We start from the raw sequence: 27,202 nt of genomic DNA on the forward strand, positions 1-27,202 counted from the left end.
GAAGGAGCTCCCTCTGCGCTCTTTCCCCCCTCCCATTCTGAGAAGAGCACTGGGTTTGGGAGGGAGGAGGGGTGTTGTAGGCTTACAGCCAGCAGCTGGATTCCCTAACCCCACAAACTCAACAGTGTACTTCTGTTGGGTCCAAGGGATTGTTGTAATTCATGATGCTTCCTGAGAAGTGCCATGAGTTACAATGGGGAGCTGCATTTCTGTCATCTGTTTCATACAGGGTCTAGCCCTCATGCTATGGAAAACTCCAGCACTTCAGCATGTTGCACAAATGAATGGAATAAAAAAAAATCAGAAAAAATTTAAAAAATATAATTTTATGGCAGTGGTAGCCTACGCATATCATATAATTAGGTGCAATCATCCAATGATTTACTGTAATCTGCTATTTGTGGTGAGTCTGTATGTGAAACCATATTTTTATGCTTCGACATCAAGACTGTTAGACTTGTATGTAATTTTGTTGTTGTACCTTTCCACTTCCATAGCAACAATTTAGTTATTCTCAGCTCATAGTAATTGTGAGAAAATCAAATTCCATCTGTTTCTGCCAAATGAAGGAAACAGAATGAGGGTCTAAATAAGAAAAAACTTCACTTGCTAAACATTGCTTGACACCATCCATAGTTTTGCTAAGCAAACTGGTGTCTGGGAGAGTTGTGCAAAGTAAACAAACTGCCCTTCTCATGTGAATTCTTCAGGGCTAGTCAGTCGTATCAGCCAGTTGACTGATTTTGCAAAACCAGTTACTTTTAAAGAAAATGTAAAGCCTTTCCATAAAATCAGTTTAATATTTTTTCTCATATCAATCATTTTTAACAATAAAAGTAGTAGGTTGTCACTGATTTTGTGTGGAATGGCGATGCCTCATTTCAAAGGATACATTTTACAATAGGTATAATGTATTCAGAGATGATCCCCAGTTTATCAACTCTACCAAGGTTTTTGTAACTCATCAGCAACAAAAACAGAAACAGAAAAAAATCCTCTTTCCCCTCTATTGCAGTTTTACCTCCAATGGTTTGGAGTAGCCCTAGCACAGCTCTTTGCCCCATGAAATACATTTTTCACTTCTGAAAAGTAGTTTTTGTTTTTATACACACAAACAAAATAACTTGTAAAACCACTTGAGAACATGATTCTGGAGCAGTGGCCTGAATAGTCTTTACCATGAAATCTAGTTTATTTTTACTTTGATATATTCTCAGAAAAAAAAGGCACGGACAGACGACACATTTTACATTGGTGTAACTTACATTGATATACCAAATCAATTTAATTTGCACCAAAATCCACAGCAGACAGAGAAGCAGGTATCCCAGATTATTTGCACACCTTAGATACTTGTAGCACCTTGTGATTACATGGTAGAAAGTTGGTAATAGCCCATTTACCTCGAGTAAACTGCTACCCTGGGATAAGATATAGGCAGATGACACATACTTTGATGTAATTTATACTGGTGTGGGTTTCCCTCTGAATTTTTCAGGGGTAATTCTTTACTGAATTGGGTGAAATTAGCTCTGCATAGGAATGTATATTGTGTGCACTCTCCTGTTCTTATATTAGCAAAAGGACTGATTATGCTCGTGTAAATATATTGTCTGCCCAGGCCATCAGAACAAGTTTTACTTTAACAAAAACTTGAAACAAGACATATGTCTTCTTACAGGCACAAATATTATTCCAACATCTGGTAGTTTTTGTCATGTATTCTTGTATGGCATGTTGTCATTACATGCTAACTATCTCCTGATGCTAAACTTGAGCGAAAAATGTAGCCTTTTCGTTAGGCAATAAATTATTCCTCTGGCATTTAAATCCTCTTGGTGTGGAGTAGGCTCTGTCCAACTGGCAGCCGGTGAGAGTTTAACATGTAGCCCTTAGGGTCCCATCCAACTGCCTGCCCCTATTGCTCTAGCTCAGGAGGCAGCAACATTTTGGGCTGAGTGCCCAGAAACCCTGCAACCTTGGTTTGGAGGATGTTGGCATGCCAGGGGTAGATGGGGGAGGTGTGAGGGGTTGGTCCTTGTTGTGGCAGCGCAGTCCCAGCCCCTTCCTCTCTATGCCCCCTGAGGTATGCATGCTGCCTGCAACAAGCCAGGCTGGGGCTCCAGACCCCAGTGCAGCCACTTGCAGGTTCATGGTTGCCTGGTGTGAGCAGCCTAGGCTCTGGGCAGGCCTCTGCCACCCACCACAGAGCCTGGTCTGCTCACAGCAGGTCTTGCAGCCTCCCTGCCCAAGCAGTGAGCAGCCCGAGCTCCATGGTTCATGGCAGGGGCCTGCCCAGAGCTGGGATCGGCTGTGGCATGCTGAGCAAAATGGCTTCATATTCCAAGCTCTGACAGGTGTGCTAGGGGTTGCTGGCCCCTGCTCTAGCTGCATGAACAGACAGGGTCTTGGGGCTCCTCCTCCTCCCCTGGCTTTTACTGAACGCCTCAGGCAGTGTGGCACAGCACACAGTGCATGGTTCTAAGGTAGCCCAGAGCAGCCATGTGGCGTGGTGCCACAGGGCAGCCTACAGGGAGCTAAAGGTGAGGCAGGGTGCTGGGTTGCATGGGGAAATGCCCGCTAACATACATATGTGATGTAGCAGGGTATGGGGGGGGGAGCACTTGCCCATGTGCACACATGATGTAGTGGGTTGGGGGAATGCCTGCCTGTGTGCATGGTGCAGCTAGTGGGGACAGAGTGTATACCTGCACAAGTGCAGGGCATGTAGCCTAAGGGGTCTGGTGGCCCCTGCTTGTGCTGACACTGGAGTGTGTGGCCTCTGCTGGTGCTACCTCTGGGGCATATGGTCTCCAGCTGCTTTGAAGCCATAACACAGGCTGTTCTGCAAAGTGACTTTGCCCCTGTGAACTTTTCAGGATTTGCAACACCATCATTTATCAGGAGGCCAAATTACAAATTCTATTTACAGATCTGTATACAAAATTGCTGTTGTTTTCCGTAGGAATCGTGCATATCTGAATACAAAATCTGGATTTATATTATCTTGGTAAAGTGTGAAAATTGGACATGACCTTTAAAGCATCAGGAAGCTCCTTATGACAGAATCTATGAAAACTGAAAATCAGGATGGTTCCTTCTATTCACATACCGCTCACTGCCTGCCTGCCTGCCTGCCTTTAATATCCCACCCCTCTTGTCAGTTGTAAGAATAGAAAACCATGACCCAGCTATCACTTTTATCTTCAGGCTCCTTTACCAGACCCCTTACAATTCCTGCCCTCTCTCCATTCAGAGCTCATCAAACACCTATCCTTTCACAGTTGCTCAAACGCCTCCATCTCATCCCTCCAAGTAACTCAAGCTGCTTCCTTTCTTGCCTGCTCTCCTACTTCCCAGCCAAAAACAGAAAGCCTTTATTAAGGGCTTTCATGTCAATCATCCTGAAGGCTTCTTTGGAGGTCTGATTAGTGTTTTGAAACCCATGTTCAGGAACAAGACTGAGCCTACCTGGTGGAATTTTCACGAGAGAGAAAGAGGGAGGCTTAAGAGAAAAATCTTGATTTTACACCCCAGAGCATGCTGTCATTTCTGAGAATACTGAACAGTGAGACTTTTTAGAGAGTAAAAATTTTCTGTATAGGAAATTTAGGGTGTCCATGTCACATTTGATTACTGTGGTATGTCTGCACTGCAGTCACAGTATAGACAGCAGTGATAGCAGCGCAGTGTAGACACACTTGGGTTAAACTAGCAGTCTAGTTGTAGCAGCACAGTGCTCAGTGTAAGTTGAAAAAAGCTGAGTAACAGCCTGTGCTCCCATGAGTAGACTGCTATCAGTATCTGAGTTAGCACTTTCAAATGTGTTGTTAGCATAGACATGCCCTTCATCTCTCTAGTCTACTATAAAGTAGCCAACAGCTTGAAGTGTCAGAGAAGTCAAATTAGTGAATCTGGACTGAATTAGTTTCAGACTAGAGCAATAAAAACTCAGGTAGTTTTGGCTAAGATTCTGGTTAATTTGTGAACTAGAAGAGGATGAAAATGCTCATGAACTGAAACAGTCTACAAGACTTTGTCCATCTCCTGTGAACCAGAAGTGTAGGTGTGTTATCCTATAAAAGAGAAAAATGGGCTTGGTCAACTGAACAATGCTGAATGGAAGTAAAGATAGAAGTTACTTGTCTGGGATGCCTGTGCTGATCAGCTTGAATAACAAAGATGAGACATCTTTTGCTACTTTCTTAAAGATACTCTTATGTAGTCACATTACTGTTTAATTTAATATAAACTTTTAAATGCAAACGTTTTCTTCAGCTATGTTAGTTCTTTGCCCAACTCTTGCTTAAATTTTCTCCACAGAATGTTCAGTTTAATTCTGAAGCACCTTGCATAGTAACATACCCTGAGCTACTACTGTCTATGGCAGCTGCAGTTGCTGTTCAGTGGACTCCATTGAACAAGAATAGCAGAGCTGCACCTTGTTATAGCTGTGCATAGCAGCGGCTGGCTGTTGCCTGGTAACTGGGAGTACTGCTTTTTTCTTCCACCCAGAGGCTTGGCTGGCAATTGTGGCAGCAATGGTGAGGGTAGCACCGTATTTGGAAGCACAAGTAACAGTGTTAGAGGGAAGAGCCCAAAGCAGTTGGAGGATGAGTCTGTACTTGGATATAGGAGGAATCAGCAGGGTGAGAAGGAAAGGCAGGAAAGAGGAAGGGAGGCTAAGTCTTTAAAAACTCAGGGTTTGGATAGGTAGCACTGTATAATCATCCCTTTCACTGGTTTAAACAAGCAGCAGACACATGACATTCAACCTTATACTAGTATAACTTATTTGAATCAGCTGCAGAATTTCCTGGGAAAAAATCATAGGTAAAACTACATTGTTGAAAGCAGGGCTGTCCTTGGGGGTGTGTGTGTGGGTGTGAATTGGGGCAGCCACCCTGGGCCCCGTGGTTTGGGGAGCCCTGCAGAGCTGTGTGGAGCAGAGCGGTGCGGTGACTCTGTGCTGCTGCTGGCTTCACGTCCGACTGCTTGGCACCCCTCCCCCCTGTCACTGAATCCGCCACTGAATCCTGCACATCTGGCCGCTTACAACCCCACTGCCGAATCTGCTGCCAGCTTCCTTGCATCTGGGGTGGGGCCCCGAACACACTGATTTGCCCTGGGCCTCGCACCCTGCTTGGATCATCTCTGGTTGAAAGCTATGCTGGTATAAGTGTCATATGTCTGGTGTTATCCTGGAGTAACACTTTGTTATGTGCAGTACTTTCTTACCACCTTCTGGGGAGGCACAGTAGTAGTGCTTACTGCAAGGAATGTGTATGTGTGCAGATGGAATCAGAACTTGTGGCAGAGGTGATATCTTTTATTAAACCAACTAGATATTTGCAAAAATAATCTTTTATTTGCAAGCTTTCGGGCGTACACACTCTTCTTCAGGCATAGGAGAATGCAGAGATTGTAAAATTTCTCCTAGGTAGAAATGAAAATTCATATTTCACAGGAGAACTGAAGGTGTTGTAAGATTGGAATAGTTCACTTTGTGAAAATGAGGCTCAGATAAAAGTTAGAATAGACTTTTTACCACGAACTTCTCTGATGGTGAGCAGGATGTAGAATTATGTTTCCTTCTGGTTATGAAGTTTCATATTTCACAGGAGAGTGGGAAGATGAAATGCTGTCCTGGGCAAGGAATTTCTCTTGTGTTGAGGTGCCTCTGAGTGTTGTGAAAATGCAAATTTAGCTCAAACAAAAGGTAGGAGCAAGATGTCAGCTTTTAGGTTTCCAGGTGGTAGATTTTGCTTCTTTTTTGTAAAATTATGAAGTTTTCATGTTAGTATGTCCAGGCTCAAAAATGGATAAACTCTGTAGCCATGCCTGGAGAAGGGGAGAACCCCACTTTGCAGAACTTAACCCAAATAAAATTCAGTGCTAGCACATATGTTAGCAGGGAAATGTGGTGCAGAAAATACGTGGTTAGAGCAGGGTTGGTAAAATTTTGCTGTGCCAGGCCAGAGCTTGCAGACCTGGTTCTTGCAGGCTGCAAATTTCTGCTTCCTGGAGTGCTTAAGCTGCTTGGATTTACCTTGCTGCAGATACAAGCCCCTCTATAGTGATGGTACACACTGGTGCAGAGGGCTGTTGAGGAGGGTTCCATGGAGGGAATGGTGCTAGGGACAGATATTACATATAAACTGGTTTAAGTGATCAGAAACTGGTTTAAACCTGTAACAGAGCAGAAGTTCAGTGGACAGAAACCAGTGTGAAAATGGCTGAAACCGGATTGAGATCAATCTTGTTGAATGACTTAATTGATTTGGGTGAAACTGATTTATGCAATGTCTGTCCCACACCCCTTCCTGGTTTAAGTTAAATCAGACTCCCCGAGCATCCCGGCACACTCTCTGGGCGGGGCAGGGCTCTCTGCTCCTGATCAGGGCTGGCCCCACCTCTCTGCTCCCTGGCTGGAGCTCTGGCAGAGACTGCAGGAATCTGCCTGCCTTCTCTCTGCTCCCCCTCTTCCTTCACCACTCCCTGCTGAAGCAGGGGTTCCCCCCTCCCCTCTGCCTCACAAAGACATCTCTCAGCATTAACTAGCATACCACATGCTGGCCACAGTCTATCCTTCCTTGGAAACAGTTGTTTAAGAGGAGCTTGAACTAATGAGGGAGGCTGCTTGTTTTCTGATGGGGTGATAAATGCTCTGTTATCAAGCGGGGGAGGGAAGCCCTCCCTAATCAGTGTCCTGCTGGGACCTGGCCTCGCCCCCCTTCAGCTCAGCATTGTGGAAGGGAAATGAGGGCTGGTCTAGTACCTTCTGACTTCTAGCCTGAGCTACTGCAGGCATGGGCCTGCATTTCTGGGATGGCTGTGTGGTTACAAACCAGTTTAGCCTAGCCAAGTTAGACTACCCTGCAAAGATTGAATCAATTCAGGTTCAGGCTTTTTGCATATCTGTCTGTAGCCTTGGAGGCTCAGCATAGCTCCATGCCACTCAATCCTTTGTGACCCCTAGACTGGGTTAGGCTGCCCCAGGCCACATCCAGCTTCTTTGCAGGCCAGATCCTGCCCAGGGGCTGTAGATTGCTGATCCCTGTTTTAGAGCATTGTCTCTTTCTACCTTTTATTTCATCTCCTCACTGTCCTTGTCTCTTTACTTGTAGTCTTGTATTGGAATCCATGTTTGTTTTCCACACTATTTTGTATTCTCTATTTATAATGTAAATCCCTTGTAGAAGACACTCTACTTTGTGCCAAGCTTGCACTGTTCTTCATGAATTCATAGATTCATAGATTGTAAGGCTGGAACAGACTTTCATAGATTTCATAGATTTCATAGACATTAGGGCTGGAAGGGACCTCGGAAGATCATCGAGTCCAGCCCCCTGCCCAAAGGGCAGGAAGTCAGCTGGGGTCATAGGATCCCAGCAAGATAAGCATCCAGTTTGCTCTTGAAGGTGTTCAATGTAGGAGCTTGAACCACCTCCGGTGGCAGGCTGTTCCAGACCTTGGGGGCTAGGACAGTAAAGAAATTCTTCCTTAGAAGAATTTCTGCAACTAAAGATGCAAATAGGTACCTAAGCAGGTTTGGCATTCAATGTCCATTGAGAGGAGATGTGCCTGCCTAATTTAGGCACTTCTGCAAATTATGTTAGGTCCCTGTCTGCATCTGTAGGTGCCAAAGGACCTTTGTAAATCAGCTCCTCTAAATGCCTAACTTATCACTAACATGCATACCTTCCTGATGCGTGCCAGCAATTGCAGTAACTTCAGGTGAGCTGCAGATGCACTTTTGAGATTCTGGACCTTCTTTTTGGGAAAGGTGGGCCCTTTCTTTTCACATACTTGGCTTTTCTGAGTTATCTTGGCCAAACTGTGCTGAAATAATGAGGCATAAACCATATGAATGAACAATACCATCAGCACTGAGTACATGGGGGCCTGAGGGTCCTGGCCCTGCCTTGGGAAGAGGGTGTCAGGGCTCAAGCTGAGGAGCTTTAGTTAAAGGACTTTGAAGTGCGGGGATGCTGAATACACAAGACACCAAGGCTGCGGGAGTGTGCTAATTAGTATGCTCCAGCAGACTTGATTAATCGAGTTCATATTAATTGCATATTAATTGAGTCTGCTCCAATGTGCTGTAATTACAGGGTGTGAGAGAAAGCATCCTACAGACCTCAGAAGATCATCGGGTCCAGCCCCCTGCAGCAAGCAGGAAAGGTAACTGGGGGACAGGTGACCCCAGCAAGGTGACTGTCTAATCTCCTCTTGAAGATTTCCAGGATAGGTAATTGCACCACATCTGGAGGGACCTTATTCCACAGTCTGCATACCCTGACTGTGAAGAAGTGTTTCCTAATGATGACCCTGAATCAATCTTCCAGGAGTTTGTGGCCATTACTCCTGGTTTTCCCCTTGAGTGGAACAGTTGCTCACTGAGCCCTTGATGTACTCCTCTAGTGTAGCAGTAAGATGCTACCAGGTCCCCTCTCAGCCTTCTTTTCCTCAGACTGAAGAGTCCCAGATCCCTCAGCCTTTTCTTGTATGGCTTGCCTTTCAAGCCTCTGATCATACCGGTGGCTCTTCTTCGTACTCTCTCAAGCTTGTCCGTGTCCTTGTTAAAGTGTGGTGTCCACAACTGGATGCAGTACTCCAGCTGTGGTCTTGCCAGTGCTGAGTAGAGCAAAAGAATCACCTCCTTGGTTTTGCTGGAGTTACATCGATTGATGCATGCCAGAGTATTTTTTGATCTACTGGCTACAGCATTGCACTGCCCGCTCATATTAATACTGTGGTCTATTATTGCCCCCAGGTACCTTTCATTTGTGTTGCTAGTCAGTTTGGTGCTGCCAAGCCTGTAGATGTGTTGGGGGCTGCTCATCCTGAGGCAGAGCACTTGACATTTCTCAAGGTTGAACTTCATCAAATTCCAATCCACCCAACTTGCCAGCCTGTCTAGGTCTGCCTGTAACTAGTCTATCTTCAAGTGCGATCATGCTTCCCCATAACTTGGTGTTGTCCCTGAACTTGGCCAATGAGCTCTTCACCCCCACATCCAAATTATTAATAAAGATGTTGAAAAGTACTGGACTGAGCACTGACCCCTGCAGGACACCACTGCCCACTTCTCATCAGGATGACACAGATCCATTTACTATGACTCTCTGGGTTAAATTCTGCAGCTTCACACCCACCTGACTGTCTCAGAGTTAAGCCCACAATCCTCAAATTTTCTCGCAAGGACATCGCGGGATATTAGGTACATGTCCTCTTGGAAGTTTAAGTATGTATTGTCAACCTGCTCTCTCGTGTCCAGGTGGTGAGTTACCTGGTCATAGGAGGAGATGAGGTTGGTAAGGCAAGACCTGCCCATGACAAAGCCATTCTGGCTGTTATTCAGAATCTTGCCTTCTGCAAGCTTGTCGCAGATAGACTCCTTGATGGATGATAACCATGCTGATATAAGTGGGGCACTTTGGTACCTTTACTTAAGTCTGTCTGCGGCTTCAGATAGTATGTGCTGCATCAGTTCTACAAATGTTATGTGCTTGCAAGCAACACTTTCGAACATGTGCTGCTCTGAGCAGGCTTCCTTCTAAACTAGAAGCAGTTAAATGGTGGTTGTAGGCCTTGTCAGGCAGGCTAGTTAATGCAGCTGAGTGATAGGGCCAGTTATCTCACCCCCATGCTTATTAGCCACGTGGCTCCACTCTTTCTGGTAGCAGGCTTCTTACAGAACCTTCACTGTGATAACTGTGTTTTTACGAAGTGGGTGAGCTTGGCTCTGTTTTCTCTATCATCCTTTTCCAATGTACTTGGAAATCAACACAAGTTTATGCTTCCTGTTGGTATTTCAACAGGGCAGGTGGGAGAATGGACAAAACAAATCAATGTGCATTTCTCAGATAATATGTTAAAAAGCAAAGGAAAACATGTGACAATTGATCTGATGTACTGTTAGGTATATTTTATTTTACTACTCAAAAATAAAGAAAATTAAGAATTTTAGAAGAATACTTCTGGTGATAGGCTAAACTTGAATTAAAAATAATGCGTGGGATTTGGAAGGGAAGGGGGAATTGACTCTTCAAAACAGGAAATGCAAGACTTTGCTTTTCTACTTTTAATAGGTATTTTAGGCCTAATCTAGTACCCACTGAAATATGTGGATCAGGCACTTTTTGATATATTGTGGCATTCTTAGTGTACGTACATTCTTTCTGTCCTCTTTTTTTAAACTACCTGTGGTATGATTTTACTGAATCAAAAATGTTTTATACTTGATTCCGTACTTCCTTTGGGTCAAATTCTGTCACCATTCTTCATGTGGTGTAGTATTTTATTCTGTGAATATTTCCATTTATTTAATTGGAAGTATTGGATAAAAAAGCTCTGTTCAATGGCAGAATCTAGCCATTTGTTTAAAATGAATGAATAAATAAATCTTGTCTAGTAAAGGAGATCATATGCTTACAGCTACATCACAACCATGATTTTTACTCAGAATTCTTCAACTTTTGCAGTGGAAAGTTCTGCATGATATATTGAAAAATCCATGGCCAATTCATAGGGAACATTACTGGAAAATACCATATGGCTTGATCCTGTACCTCTAGTGAACATTAGAGGGAATTTGGTTGTACAGAGAAGATGGTACTGGACTTGCATGATATATTAAAAGTTGCCTACAAATCCATGTGCTAGGTCTCTAAGTATTCACCTAGAATAACTGACCTGCCCTACATAATATGCTGCGGTCCTTCCTTTAAATTTCCTGTAAGAACCAATCAGTTAGTATTCAGCTCTAATCTACTGTGACAATTTTGGTGTCACAAGCCATTATTAGCGTATCGGGTAATAATGACTTCTCAGTGAGATTTTAGACTTGCTGAATTCTTTATGAACTTCTGTATGATTGACATCCAAGTTTGACCTTGGTGAGTAGTCAGCTATAGTATTGCAATTTTTTTGCTAGAGAACTGTGATTATGCAAGGTACTTGGATGCCAACACACCTTGCTGTATGCTGATGGAGCATAAAAAAAATCGTAACAGCAGGAACTATTCAACATGTAATGATCCTATCACATACTTGAGCTATAATGATGTGTACAAGTCATAAGGAAGGTGGTTCATAAGGTGGTCCATACTTCTGAGCCTCTTGGGAACTTTTCTGAACCAGAACATGGGACAAAGTTAAAAGGACATCTCTTGAATGTCACAGATTACAAGATATGTAGAATATACTGATTATTAATAAAGTAGCATGCATGTAATAGGACTAACACAGCTCCCTCTGTTCTATAGAAACTGTTTATTAATAGGCATAGAAGACTAAGGGCTATATTCACAACAGGGCTTAGACATCTCACTGCCATGTTGAAAACATAGATTCTCAAAACCCTTGTTTAATTTTGGAGTTGCCTAAATTTCATCCACCCTGATGTAGGTTATATACCAAATTAAGTCAAAGGTATTACATCATCTCATGTACAGAGGACTTTGTGCTAGACCGTTGACTGCAGAATTTGTATCCTTCCACTGGTCTACTAGAACCTAGATATAAAGCCACCTCTTTTCCTATTATTTTGTGAAGAAGAGTGTTTATAGGCCAAAGCAGGGTAATGTAACAGGAGACCATAGTTGTTTTGATTACCGGGTGGATCTTTGCTGATATAGGACCATGAGCATTATGATAAGTTCTTAATTTTTCTAATCTTTAACTTACTATTGTCTTTAAGAATGAAACTGGATTATGCACACTGTGATAACATTTCTACTCAAATTGCATTAGCAGAACTCCTATTAAATTGTTGGTGGTTCTAATTTCACATTAAGGAGTGTGTAAGTGAATTAAGCTATGTTTTTCTGGTAGACTTTGAGGACCTGAAAATTGCAGACTGCCTACTAGAGAACATCTAGTTTAAGGTTATTCTCTGTTTTTCAAGGTCCTGACCTCAGCTGACTGAGAAATTGCCTCTCCCTCTACAGCCTTGACCTCATGGGACACATGGATCAATTTAGCTATCAACCAAATTTGGAAGAATGAGAAGTACAGGAGATAGTTCCCTAGTGTAAGTTTAGTTTTATTTCCCACAGCAGAGAAGTATGACCATGATTTTAGCATCCCTTCTTCAGTTTATCCTCTTGCTTAGTAAGCCCTTTGCATGTTATTGGGCACATCTACACAAGAAGCTTTACTGTGCATTAGACTAATCTAATGTGCAGTAAAACATCAGCATCTACAGGTGTGTGGCATTTACTGTGAATTAAATTAGTCTAATGCACCATTTGCTAGTATACAAACATATACAGGTACTAGATAAACGGCGCATTAACTAATGAGCAGTAGTACATGCGTATATGCTGGCGTCAGGCACAAACTGTGCCTGGTCAGCCACAGTGGCAGGGGCTAGCCTTCTACTTAGAGCAGAGCCATGTGACTGGCTGCTTATCTAGCCATGTGGCAGGTACAGCTTGTTGGCTGCTCCAAGCTGGCCTCTGGATCCCTGGCCTGAGCCCTGAGGCCCATGCCATCTGCTGCCTGCCCCCTGGGCACTGTGTCCCACCCAAGTGAGAAAGTGTTGGTCGCAGCAGCTCTGTGGACCCTAGCTCTGCCCCTCAGGGCCTGTCCCACCACCTGCCTAGCCTGTGGGCTCCATGCCTCACATGTGTGGGCACATGCTGGTCCCAGGACACTGCAGGCAGCTGGACCACATTACCCCAGCTGGGGACTGAGTCCAACCACTGGAATCACCTGCCATACCTATCCAGTAAGCCCTGCACAGGGAGGAGGACCAGAGGGGAAGGGGCACTGTAGCCACCTGTGCCTGCACCAGCTCACCTGTCCACCCCCAGGCTGCATGCCTGGAGCCAGGGGCCCTTCACAGAAGGTGCCCCCCTGGTCAAGTTCCCCCTGCCCCCGTGGCTGCCAGAGTTTCCCTCCCCAACATGGAGGGAGGCGGGAGGCAGTTCAGGACTTTGAGTGGCCAGCAGCCTCCCAGCTAGGCAGCCAGGGGCCTCCCACATGTGGAGAAACTTCTCTGGCAGTGGCAATCTCCTCGGCTGTGGGGGTCAGGCACTCATAGCATCAGCAGAGATACCTGTCCAGGCAGTAGCATACATTTCAGGAAGCACTGTCTGGGGCACTGTCAAAGTTCAGGTTCTTAGCTGCACCCAGGGCACCATGGTTAGCAGTAGCAGCAGGATGTAGTGGGTTGGACCCCACTCCGTGCATTCAAACAGCTTGTCACAGCATGCCTAGGGGACTCTCACCAGGGGTACCCTTGGGCGCAGGCCACATGTGGTGGGGGCACCTATCCAGAGAGGGCCTCTGCGGGGAGGGCAGAGGCATTACCAGATCTGTGTCCCAGCTGGGTTGGAGCCCCTCACCCCCAGAACCCAGATGCTGTGGGCTGAGTGGCACAGGAGCAAACTGCCTGTAAGGAGAAAGGAGGGAGTTGGTTCAGAGCTGACATGCCAGCTGCTGGCAGGAGCCAGGCCTGGCCCAGTCTGGGTAGGGGGCTGGGAAGGTAGGATGCCTGTAACAAATGGCAAACAGCCCTCCTGCCCCCACTGTTGTAGTGGGGATGGAGGGCTTGGCTGGTAGCCACCTGTGGAAGGGTCCACCGGGCAACTTACCATAGTCCCTGGGCACCTGTGCATGTACAGTCCCTGAAATGAGGCAAGACGGTGCACAGGCCCTTGGTGCAGTGCATGTTATCTCTGAAATATTGCAAACTCTCTCAAAGAGCCTCTCTGTCTTTGCTCTGCAAGTTCATCAGCTACAAATTGGGGATTCTCACCAGCTGCCAGTAGAAATGGGGCCGCAAGGATGTCGCCACCATTGGCTGGTGCCCTCTGCTCACACTGCCTCTGCCAGCACTAAATCCAGGACTGGACCCTGTTGCTGGACTGAGCCCAGAACCTGGCAAGGGAACAGGAGAGGGGCCGCATGTATGTCATCCTTGAGGAGAAGCACATCACCCTCCTGGAGAGGCTGGTGGAGGTCCAGGACCAGCAGGGTATCATGGTGACCCAGGCAGTGCAGGCAGTGGAGGAGGACCACCAAGTCCTCAACACCATCCTGGCCCTGGCAGTCATCGTTGTGCCACCTGATACCCAGCCCCCAGCCACGGCCCTGGCCCCAGGCCCAGCCCCAGCCCTGCCTGGCCCCTAGCAGGTGCCTGTGGCCCAGCACCAGGCCCCTCAGTGGGCTTGGGAGGAGGTGCAGCGCCATCTGCACTGATCAGAGCCCTCTGCTCCTGAGCCTGGTCCCCTGGCAGCTTGGCACCCTGTCTGTGCCACTCACCACTCACCCAGCCACCATGCAACCCCTAATTTGGAGCTGGCTGTGACTGGGCCAGCTATGCACTTGGGCCCTGCTGTCTCCAGCCCTGTGGAGAAGGAGGAGAAGTGGGATGAGTGGGCTGGATAGCACCCGTCCTCACACTTGGGCCAGCCCCCAGCTTTCCAGGCTTGCCTCAGCATCCATACCTGCAGTGGGGTCAATAGCTGGGGTGCCAGGCACCTCTCTCTGGAATCCACACTGTAGGCACCACTACCTCATGGCCCCCTCTCCACCCAAGAGTTGGCAATGCTTCACTGTAAATAGTTTTACAGGGAAGAGGGTGCTTTATTGGTGGTGGGTGTTGGGATTAGGGAGAGGTGCATTATTGGGAGGGAGTGTGCTGTTGGGGAAGGGGGGAAAGAGAAGGTCTATTGGGGAGGACGGGAGGGAGTCTGTTGTTGTGGGGTGGGGAGTTGTTGTATGGTGGAGGGAAATGAAGTTTGGTGTTTCCTGCAAACTGTATGTAGTGTGCATGCTCTTGGGGTATCACTGTGGGCCTGGGGTCATGGCATGAACTCCATGTGCCTCTTGAGGCTAGAGGGGTGGTGGTGGTGGCAGGGGTGTGGTAATGATGAGCAGGGAGCAACCGCAGGCAGCCATGGCAGTGTCAGCAGCGGGGCGGGGGGAGGGGGTTGTAATGGCGAGCATCAACTGGCAGTCGGCGACCACCCGCAGACACTGCTGGCAGCATTGGTGGTGGCCAGCGGCAGTCAGGGACCACATGCAGATGCCGCTGGTGGTGTCGTCAGTGAGCAGGGGGTGGCGAGTAGCAAGCGCCCACAGACGCTGCTGACAGCATTGGCAGTGCTTTTCGCAGGGGGTGCACTGCCAATCTCAGGGGGTGCATGTGCACCTGTGTGAACCCCCTATGCATTGCCAATGGGTCATGAGCACCCTGCTGTGGGGGGTGGAGGAGGAGGTGGTCAGTGAGTGCCTCACAGACACAATGCCTTGGCCCCTGCTGCCAGGGGGAGGGCAGGGACCGTCAATGGCATGCTGGCCACTGGCTCCTGGGAGGATCCCTCCTGCCAGCCGATAGATGCACCCCTGAGCCCCTACCAGCTTAAGGCTGTCCCCTGAGCCCTCTGCCAGCCTGCAGCTGCCCCCCACCCCAAGCCCCTGCCAGCTCAAGGCTGCCCCTGAACCTCCCTGCCAGCCTGGGGTGGGCCCCAGGGCTGCTTTGGCTAGAGCCTGGAACTCCCCCCTGGCTGTTGCAGGGAGGCAGAGCAGGGCAGGAGCAGCCTTGGATCTGACTGCTCATGTTGGGTACACATTTGTACCCAACAGGATGCATGTGTAGAAGCATTCCTGGCCCAAGCTTAATGTGCCTGAATTTACTGCATAGTTACATTTAGGCACATTATTTGCATGTGTAGATGCACCCATCAGATGTGCAATACACCCACTTATACACCCACATGACCCTAAAGTAAATTTTAACTTAACCATTTCTCCTACAGGTTAAGAACGAAGGAGGGAGGGAGAGAGAGAGAGAGATTGTTTCTGTTTTTAAAAATCTCAGCTTCTGTGATTTTATGGGCCATTTAGGTACCTAGATTGATAAATAGAAGCATGTGATATTTACAGTCTACAATGTTAGACAATAATTCTGCAAACTGTTATTTACATGGATAGTTTCTACTTGTGCAAGCAGCCCCACTGGAGCTGACGAGACTAGAGGCAAGGAAGGTTTTGCAACAACATACCCTAGAACAATAAGTAGTGTAATTATAATACCATTCACAGCAGTGTAATCATATTTATGATACTCAGACAGTTGAAGCAAAACTCTTGTGAATGCCAGAAGGTGGCAGCATTGATGAAGAAAACAAGTAGAAAATTAAAACGGTAGTAAATATTGATATACATCGTTTTTACTTTGATAAAGTACTGTTGTGGCAAGTAAAAGACAGACCACTAATTCAATGTAAAAAATCTTATTCCTATTTATTTTTTTCATAAGAATGAACAAATCATGATGTATACTATTGCTTCATTGTGAAATGAGAGGGAATTTAAAGTGATTACCTAACTACCACAAAAATGTAGCAGTCTCATCAAGCTCAGAACTTTTTCTCTAGTTAATAATAATTATTAAAACCATTTGCCCATAGTGGATAGAAATCTTCCGAATTTCAACTTGAGCAGAATCAAAGCTTTCTGTTAAAGGCTGAAAAGTTCATCGTACTTTAAGGTTCTGAAGAAAACCTTCTAAATGGGAACCAATTTTAAACTAATGCAGGACTGCCTTTCCAAATCTGTAGATAAATAGTTTCCATTGCTGTACAGTTACCTTATTCAATCTGTGTCTTTGAGGTGAGGATGGATGGGTTTGAGAAGGATTCATGAAGCTGTGTGGGTGGAAGAGAAATGGAGAGACATTATTATTAATTACCGTATGGCACCCTCAGACATACTAGGTTTTGCACAGAAAATGCAGAGAAAAGAAGCAGCTTGTTTCTGTAGCTCCTCAGTACAAGGGCAGAGGAGTGGAAGGGGGTGCACTGATTGCAATGCTTACTGGGTGCAGTTACAGCAGCAAAGCCATAACAGTGTGTATTCCTTGCATTATCCTGTTTCCTTTAGGCTGGTTGCCGTAAGCTGTAGGAGGAGTAACTACTTCTAGCTAGGAAACAGTCTATGCATTTGCCTGAGAGCACTGCCTGTGACTGTTCTGTATGCAGATATGGACTGCACAAGGTGGGGGAGGCCCCTTATTATGTCCTTGTATCACCATCACAATGAACTTACTTCTATTTTCAGGGTTACATGTGTGAGCTATGCACTTTGTGCTGAGCCTTTTTAAAATGATTCAATAGGGAGGGGTGTGCATGTGTGTGTGTACACGCTTGATTAAATGATTTTCTATGATTACTACATGGTGGTAGTGGTGGGGGGTTCTTTTTTCAAAAGTTTCTCTGGCAAAATCACTGTGTTATCATCTACTAGCATTTGTCATTTGAGGGGAGAAAGAGCTGAGATGCTTAAATTCAAGAAGTGACCAAGGTCAGTGCATACTATTTTTCAAAGCTTTCATAAGCATTTCTGATCTGTAGCACACAAAAGAAATGCTCCCAGAAATAATATCTTTTGCTTTGGGAAGAAATTAACCCGGATGGAACCAGGGTAAAACACTCCATTACAACTAGGTAAATATCATGTGATTGAAACTTTTCCTTCTCTTGGGGTACCTGGGATTTTATTGGGGTGCCCCAGGCATGTTTCCATGGCTTCACTTTCTATCTTTTCTTGTCTTTTATCATTGCCTGAATAATACAGCCACATTTCCTTTTAGTAAATCCATGTTAGAATACTTTTAATTGTTTGTTTAAATTTAAGGTTAAGTAAAGGGTACTTTAATGCACAGCAATGGCTTGAAATTGCAGCAAAGCAGGTATAGATTGGATATCAGGAAAAACTTCTCCACTGTTAAAACAATGAGGTAGTGGAATAAACTGCTTAGGGAAGCTGTAAAATCTCCTTCATTGGAATTTTTCAAGAAGGGGTTGAATAAGCGTTGGTCAGGGATGATCTAGGAGTAGCAACAATGAGTTAGAGTGTGCTATGAAGAAAAACAGTTGAAAGCCCTGGAAACATACACACATGCATTATTTGGAGATCATGAGCACTCTGAAGCCCAGAGCAGGTGGAACTTGGAGAGGATCTTGGTCAGCAGCAGGAGAATGAAGCAGAGCTCCACAACCAGCTTGGTTATGAAACAAGGGATGAAGGGATGAAGAGTTGGGACAAATTTATGGAGGGTATAGAATGAGATAAAGGGGAGTTCTTCAATTAGGGTGTGTGATGCAGTTCTGTTTGTGGTCCTTAGGTTGCACAGCAGAGTGGAGGGTGTTTGGTTTCCCCATGGGCCTAGGCTGCAGCAAGGTTAGGGATTTTGACTGCAGTATACCATTTTAGACTGGACATAAGGAAAAACTTCTTTACCGTCCAAGTCTCCAGAGACTGGAATAGACTCCCCTCAGAAGTGGAGCAAGCACCTACTCTGGATGCCTTTAAGAAACATTTGGATGCTTATCTTGGTGGGGTGAACTGACCCCAACTGACTTCTTGCCCCTTGGGCAGGGGGCTGGACCCAATGATCTTGCGAGGTCCCTTCCAGCCCTAATGTCTATGAATCTATGGCAGTGCTCTTTCTAGGACTTGAGCCTGGTGTTTCCTGGGTAGAGGATATTGCTCCTTTGCTCAGGGTTAGACCAATCACCACACTTGGGATCAGGAAGGAATTTTACCTCGCGGTCAGATCAGGATGGACTGTGGGAGTTTTTGTCTTCCTCTGTAGCAGAGGATGTGGCCTTCTTTGGACCTCAAGTGTATTTTAACTATTTCTTGTCCTGCAGTGGCAGGGCATTGACAGTATCTTTGTTCCCATTCTTTGCCTTTGGGGGGTTAGGGTGTTCTTGATGTTTTTGGGCAATGTGCCTGATAGCTGCATGAGACAATTGTTTATGCAGTTTTTCTGGAACAGGCTAAACCCATCTCCAGATCTGGTCTAAGGGGCCAGAAATTTGGCAGCGTGGCAAGTAGTGGTGATGTTAACTCAGTGGCTGCCAGAGCCATTCTGTAGTTGGGACCAACACTTGGGGTGGGGGGGTATCAAGACTATCAACACTTGACCTACTGCCAATTTCCCAGACTGAAATCCCATTGGGGCTACAATTCTGTAGTGGTTGTGGTGGTGTTCACCCCCTTGGTGCTGGCACTGCCAACAGCTCTCCTGCTTGTCCTGCTACCAAATTTCCAGGTTGAGATCCCCCGTAGGGGAACAATTGTGCAGCAGTCAAATCATCATCGGCAATGTTAACCCCGACCAGAACCACTGTGTCAGCACAGTCAGCAAGCAAGGGACTTAATATTGCTACCATTCACCCCCTCTCTGTATGTGGGTTGTCTGGCCTGCCAAATGAGTTTGATATTCTTGGGCTAGATGGGCACTTGTAGGTATAGATATGGATGTTCCTGCCTTGAGCAGGTGGTTGGACTAAATGACTTTCGGAGATCCCTGTTAGCCGTATGTTTCTATGAGTCTGTGATTCTAAGGCTGAAGTTAAGGAGTGTAAAAGCAGATTGTAGTGAAGGGGGACAGAGAACTTAATTTGGATGAAGGACTTCAATACTGTAACATGGAGCAGAACTTCAAGAATGGAAACAAGCTCACAAATCATGATATTACACCTGATTTCAAACATTTTCTTTTCTCTCACATCTCCATTTGTAATTCTTGTCTAATAACACTTGTGGAATATGATCAGATTTGGTTTCCTTTGAGCTTGGTGTGACTAAAGCTTTTCCATGCCTTAATTAGTTCTCGTCTCAACGATTCACCTGTTTTTGTTTTTTTATATACCACTTTTCTAGCCTTATTATCTACACCTAAGAACGCTACAGTCAGGCTTTGTTTATTTCTGTCATCAGCTTCATTGACTCCTTTTCCATCTGTGAATTCTCTTCTCTTTGGATAAACATTACACTCTAGTTTGTCAAAATTCTCTATAGACTTGCTCCACCTTTTCTGTACCTCATATCCCCATTATTTCTTCCCTTGCCTGTTTCCATTTGCTGCTTATATTTTGACCTCCTCTCTTGAGACTTCTATGTCACACTTTCATTTCTTATCATCCAGTGCTATATACCTTAGAGATTTTCAAGTACATTTCTTTGTCTACCATGCAGAATGAAGAGGGAATTAGATTTCCTCCAATCCTGTGTCCTGTTTAAATAGAATTTTAGGATCTGATCTTGTCAGTGAAAATTTTGTCACTAACTTTCAATAGGATTGACTCCTTAGCACTTGAGGTTACCAAACAAATCTCCTTGGAGATATTTTCTTTCTCCACCTTGCTGGGAGTGATACCAGATCCATATTTTTTTCTTTCTCCTTCCTTTGTCTGCAGCCTATTCCTGATTAGACTGCAGTTCCCAGAAGCACTTACCTTCTTCACCCCTGCTCTCCACTGGAAAGAGAAGTTGAGAGATATGCAGCTAACCCAATGTTATGAACTGTCTTTTGTTGCATTATTTTTATGTTGGGATATAGACTTTTGATCCTTGCTAAGATGAGGTCATTGCAGTGATCTAGAGAGGAAAGGCCTGCATCCTGTTACCAACCTATTGAGCCATTTAGCTTTTATTTGTAATAGTATTTAGAAAAATATGCATTTTGATTTCTTCATGTAACATGTGGAAAAGCTAGTGATCATTATAATTTAGATAGATTTCGGTGATATATTGAATTAATCATTCTGTCACTGTTAGGGACAATCTATTTTTTATCACCCTTTCCTGCCATATACTGTTCAGTTTTCACTGTGTTTTACTACTAACACTTTTTCAGTGGTAATATCTCTCAGGCTTTTTGCAGACCTAATATAGTTCATTGTAGGTACCCTTCAATCAGTAAGCTCTTAAACATCCTGTTCCTCTATTTCTTCTAACTTGTGCTAAGCTTGTACTAGACATCTGTATTAAATTCAAAGCAATACTAAAAGTCTGGCCTTGCAGCTCTGTTATAATCAGCATGTAGTAGTAAAGTTTTAAAATTAAATTCCTACAGGAATTAGGTTTACTGCTAGTGTTACAAGTTTAAAATTAATTATGATTTTAAACCTCCATTTGAAATACTTCAGTTAGCTTTTCATTTTGTATCCCTGTTGTGTGTTCATGATTAGATTTTTATGGATTTTCTTCTGATATTGTGTTTATAATCTTATCAGAGCAATATATTGTGTCATTTTAAGTACTTATTATGTACTATATAAGTCATGAACAAGGCTTCTTTGTATAATAAACTATTTGCCTGGAGTGTATATGTATAATCTGCACATTATGGAGAGCTAATAGTTTCAGTATTTAGGCTACTGAATTAGCATTTAAAAATACTAATTGCAAAATAGATCAGGAGAACCATTTTGATCATAAAACTATTTTTGAAGGAGCATTTCATAGTAATTTTGTTTAGTCACAATCTATGTTGTTTCTAAAACAAACTATTATGATAAAGGTGCAGGAATATATAGCTCACAAATTTACATTAAAGAGTTGCTTATACTAAGATTTTTCTTGTTGATAGTATACCATGCAGATATCTCTACCAGTATAAGCACCAATTTGGACAAAGTATGAAGGTTTTTTACTATTGAGCAACGGGAGTTGAAATACCCAATTTCAGACTACATTAGCATTAGCAATGCCCCTATTGCTAGTGGGGCTACACTGGTACAAGACCAACTGTAAGAATTTACTTTATAGATACTTTCTCCTTTCGGTAAGATATGGTCTGCTGCCATCATTCATGAAAAGAACATTTTTAGAGGAGATTGTAGGCTGCATTTTAACATTAACCCAGGGCCACTGCTGGATTGGATTTCTTTTTTAATTGTTTTTTGGTGGGACTGATAATATATGTGGCTTTTTCATGTTCCGGTCAATTGGGTCATGGGTGTCTGTTAAATTGTGTTGTCTTTACCTGTTACTCCCTCCCACTTTTTGTCATTTCTTTGTTATTGTAGGTTATATGTGAAATGTGTCTTTTTTGAGTTTCTTATAATATTGTCACAAAGTGACTGCCCCCTTTGAGGAGAGATGTGCTCAGTTCTGTCCATGATTAATTAGTTTCTTCCAGATGATACTGTGGGTTTAGGAGTTTGCCTGAAGAGTAAATGGGACTCAGTCCACAAAGGAACTTAGGTGCAGAGATGCTCTGTGTTACAGCATCTAACCTCCCCAAATGCAATCCACAGCCCAGTGATAGGTACCTAAGCTCTGTATATTCTCTTTCTCTCAGCTACTCCCAGAATTGGACTCATTACAGTCAGTATGCTGAGCTTGAAGCTGCCAAAACTAGCTAGTAGGAAACATTGAAATAAGGAGTGTGCCCTCTCCGTGGCTTAGGCAATTAAAACTGGGCTATAAGAAAGTACCTGTGTCAGATGTGTAGCCTAGAACTTGGTGGTAAAGGGCAGTGATGGTAAAATACTGGTCAGGAAATTGGAGACTGGGCTCTTTGGTCTCTTAATCCTGAGGGGATTCAAAGCCATATCCCTTAAATCCCAAGAGATCATAGATTGTTTTGATCCTGGTGTGTTTTGGGCAAAGACTTCCTACTAGGCCTGTGTGAATAAGGAAGTGTTCGTTTCGGATTTAGATTTGCCCGATTCATAGGACAGTGATTTGATTTGGAGATTCGGATCACTGTCCTGAACTGATTCAGCCGAATCAGCTTTGGAAGATTTGGCACTGATTTAGAGAGATTCAGTGATTTGGATCGGCCACAGAGAGGCAGGCACAGCCCGGTGGCTGCAGGTTCAACCACAGCTCCTCTGGCTGTGCCTGCCTCTTCCTGGGGGGGGGAGGATGAGCCATGGCTGACATGTGGAACTATCCCATCTCCCAGGCGAATCAAACCAGGGACTGGGGAATTGAACAGGGAGCTGGGGAAACAAACTGGTTCTCAGTTCGATTCCCCAGCTCCCAGATCTTTCCCTCAGCTCTCTGATTGCTTTCCCTGGCTCTTCCCAGTTGGTGGGGGCTCCCAGATGATGCGGGATGACAGCAGGCTGCTGCTGCTGCCACCTGAGAATAGCGGCAGGAATGACAGCAGGCTGCGCCAGACTCCCGCCCGGCCCGCTCTGGGTTCTTTCCCCAGCCAGCAGCAGCAGCCTGCTGAAACCCTGCATGCAGATCTGGGGGCCATGCTCCCTGGGAAGAGCTGGGGGAATGATCAGAGAGCTAGGGAATCGAACTGGGAGCTCCAGCTGACAGGTGGAGCTGCCCCAGCTCCCGGACAGTGCATGGCACCCTGCCGAACTGCGCTGCACCATGGGGCAGCTGCTACGCAGGTGCCAGGTGTGTGTGGGGTGATCCCCCACTGCCTCCCCACTGCTGCATACCTCATGGGGCTCTGCCATGAGCACCCAGAGGCCCTGATCCCTGCTCCCAGAACTGGTGAGTGTGGGGATTTTTTTTTCTTAAGTGCCAGGAGGCTGGGCAGCACAGCAATGGGGGCTTCTCCAGTGGCTCCTCCGGCTGTGCTTGCCTCTGCCCCAGGAGGGGGAGCAATGGGGGCTCTGCCTTGCTGCCGCTTGCCCAGATGGTGCAGGGTTGGGGGTATGATGCAGCGCTAGGAGCAGGGCTATGCCCTGCTGCTGCTTGCCCCTTTTCTCCTGGAGCAAGCTGTGCCTGCATCCCACCTCCCCCCCGCCCTGGCTGGGCAAGCAGCAGCAGGGCAGAACCTCTGTTCCCAGCGCTGCTGTGCCCACATCCCACGCCCCTCCCCCACTCCCACCCTGGCTGGGCAGCTTGTCCCAGCCCCAGCCCCAATCCCTCCCTCCCTATGCCTCTTCCCTCTCCCAACCCCAGCAGACTTACCAGCTGGAGGCAGCTGTCAGCTACCTCTTTAGTCTGTGGCCAAATCTCCAAATTGGCCAAAGTGGATGCTTCGAATTGATTCAGAGCTTTTACTTGGTCTCCTGATTCAATTCAGATTCAGAGATTCGGTCCCCAAATTGGGCAAAATTGATTCAGCTACCAAAGCTTTGCACAGCCCTACTTTCTACAGCTTTCCAGTGCAGAAAAGAATTCAAGATGCAACAGGCCAGAGAGAGAGAATAGGCCTGACTCTCTAGCCCAGGTACTTACTGGAAGCAGAAGAATTGGGTTCAAAGTCCTGTTTATGACTTGTATCCAATTGTTGTTCTTTATGCAAAGACTGCCCTAATCACAGGGCACCCTGGCCCTTTTTCTGTGCAATGACCCAACTACAACAGAAGGAAACCTAGAGAGTGCCAAGAGCCAAGTGGTTAGGCATTTTCCTGGGAAGTGAGAGATGTGCAGTTCATCTTTTTCAGAATGAGAATAGCATGAAACCATTCTTCCATGTAAGTGGTTAGAGCACTTGTCCAGGAACTGTTCAATACATGTAAGTATTGGAAGAAGTCAGGAAGCAGCAGCACCATTTTTTGAATAAGAGTGGGTGCATCCATGTTGTTCTTTGCTTTGTGGCACTCAGTGCTCTGAGCATGCCTTCTTGATTGAACCCTTCACAGGATTAAGGTCATGACCCTGGCTGTTCTTACATTGAAGATCCCAGCTGTTCTTAGAGTTGCGCTCAGGTCTACTAAGATGGAGGTAGTTCTAGGAAGGCACAGAAGCAGAAATTAAGTGCCATGGGGTGCATCTACACTAAATTAGTGCTAAATGCCATTAAATTAATTCTGTGCATTAGTGCGTAACACAAAAAATGTGCTAATGTGCAGTAGACAGTCTAATGCACATTAAGCATCACAAAAAAGTGCTCACCCGCACTAATGTGCAGTATCACTGCTTATGGCACATTAAGTTAGTACCGTTATTACAGGTATTAAACTTAATGCGCTGTAATTACAGCACATTAATAAACAGGTAGATGCACCCATGGAGTTCTACTGATGATAAGTTAGGGACTTATGAATTTCAGGCACCTAAGGGCTAGGTGACTAAATTCTGCTAAAGGTTTTATCTACCTGGAAACAAGAAATATAATACGAAAGAAATTTTACAGTGAATTAGTTAAGCTGAATTAGTTCTGAATTAAAATGTCTACCCAGAGGTTTAAAGTAGCTTTAATTGGAAGTGAAATAAGTAAAATCAAATTAAGAATATTTTAATTCTGAATTAAAGTGTTCACACAGGGATTTTATACAGTTTAACGAATGCAGTTTAACGATTAACTCACATTACTTTCCCTGTGTCTCTCCAAGTAGACAAACCTGAAGTATGTTTGCCAGTATGTAGCATGCTTCAAATCCAGACCCAGGTCAGTGAGGCTGCTCTGGACTCATGGTTCTCGCCTCTACTCCAGTGCTCAGTCTTCAGTGGGCCTGAGAGAGGGAATGCTTAGACTTTTCCTTGCCAGGAGGCTGAGAGAAGTATGGAAAAAGGTGCTGGGAACTATTTTCAATAGAGGAACTATGTTATTTTGGTATCATTCTAAATGTTCCATTTTAACTAATAATCTATGCCCAGAAGCAAGGCACAACAGACTCTGGTATGACATTATTCCTTCCTGCGCTGGTGAGAAAGCAAGCATTTTAAGCCAATAAAAAGCTTAATAATTAAGGAATGGCTCAGCCTCTCATACCACTGTTGCATCCTTTGTTTCTCTAAACTGAGCTCTTTGCACACAACTGTGCTAGATTACATCATTTTCCCCCACCTGAACAAGTTCCCTGTGTGCCTCACTATAAAATTGCATGCCCCTCTGCATTAGTGGTTTTCTGTGGTCCCTTTGGGTCCCCGTTTTGTGTTCCAGTCACCCTTTCATCTGCCATTAGCATATATATTTTCCTCTGGGAGATACATTCATATAAATGATTTAGGGCAAGAGGGATACCATGGGTGTGTCCCCAAAAGTGTGTATGTGAGGTTTGTAGTGCTGTAGACTCATCTGTGGTGCCACAAACCACATGTACTGCACATGCAGATATTCACTGCACTGCTAATTTGCAGCACTGCAGCAGGGTTTTTGACACCAGAAAATTCTGGTGTCAAAAAAACCTCTGCTAAAATAAAATGGGGTGATGCATGTGGTGGCAGCATGCACCATCCAAAACTGGAGCATGGCTGGCCAGAGCTATGTTGGAGACCTGGGACATCCCCAGAACCACAGGTAAGGCTGCTGGGACCAGCCCAGGTGCTGGCCCCAACCTCTCCTACCCACCTGGGGCAATTTGACGTGCACCAGAGTGCATGTGCAGGGGCGTTCCCCAAGGACAACTAGCAATAGCACAAATATGAGCTGCTGCTATTTGTCCCTAGGGAATGCACATGAAGTCATCTAGTTCAGCCCCCTGCTAAAAGCCAGATCTTCCCTGACTAAGCCATCCCAGCCAAGTATCTGTCGAACCTACTCCTGAATATTTCCAGGGATAAAGAGTCCACAATCTCTCTAGGTAGATTGTTCCAACACTTTACCACCATCATAGTCAGAAAGTTCTTCTTAATCTTCAGACTAAATTTCCTCTGCTGCAGTTTAGGTCTGTTGCTCCTAGTCCTGTTCCCTATGGCTACAGAGAATACTTTCTCCAGCCTCTCTATAATTGCCTTTCAGGCATTTGAAGACCCTTATCAAATTCTACCCTCAGTCTTCACTTCTTCAGATACAATAATCTTAGTTCTGTTGGTCTTTCCTCATAAATCAGATTTTCTGGGCCTCTATTTTTTTATTGCTCTCTATTAGACTTTCCAATCTGTCCACATCTTTCTTGAAGTGTGGGAACTAAAACTACAACTTGACACAGTACTCAGGTGAGACCTCACTGGTGCTAAATAGCATGTAAGAATCACTTCCAGTGATTTGCAAGTGCCACTCCTGTTAATGTAACCCAATGTTCTTTTTCCTTTTTTTTTTTTGGTAACAGCATACTGTTGGTTCATATTCAGTTTACACTCTGCTGTAATCCCCAGGCCTTTCTTTACAGTGCTGCAGCCAAGCCAAGCATTCCCCAGTCTGTATTCCTGCATGCAATTATTCTAAGTGCAGGACTTTGCTCTTATCCTTGTTGAATTTAATCTGATTTATTTTGGACTGTGGTACCTTTGGTGGGGGTGTGGGGGTGGGAAATGGCCCCCCTCTCTGTGGTCCAACCTGCCTGTTGGCTTTTTCCCACTCCCACCTCACCTCTAGGCTCTCACCTGTCACTACTTTGTTATTTTGCTTGTTGCTGAGGATCTGACCCCTGAGGCTGGGAGTAATTTCACTAGTCATCTTGCCTGCCCAGCCAGGCCAGCCTGCTACCTGTGCTCTCTTCTCAAGTGCTTCTCCTCTAAGTGAGTGCTCCCACAGGCTTCTGAGCACCAGTCAGGGCTTAAGCTGTTGCAGCCTTGGCTCTCTTTC

The sequence above is a fragment of the Alligator sinensis genome, unplaced genomic scaffold (genome assembly GCF_000455745.1).
Source record: "Alligator sinensis unplaced genomic scaffold, ASM45574v1 scaffold169_1, whole genome shotgun sequence".
In the NCBI taxonomy this organism is placed as follows: domain Eukaryota; kingdom Metazoa; phylum Chordata; order Crocodylia; family Alligatoridae; genus Alligator; species Alligator sinensis.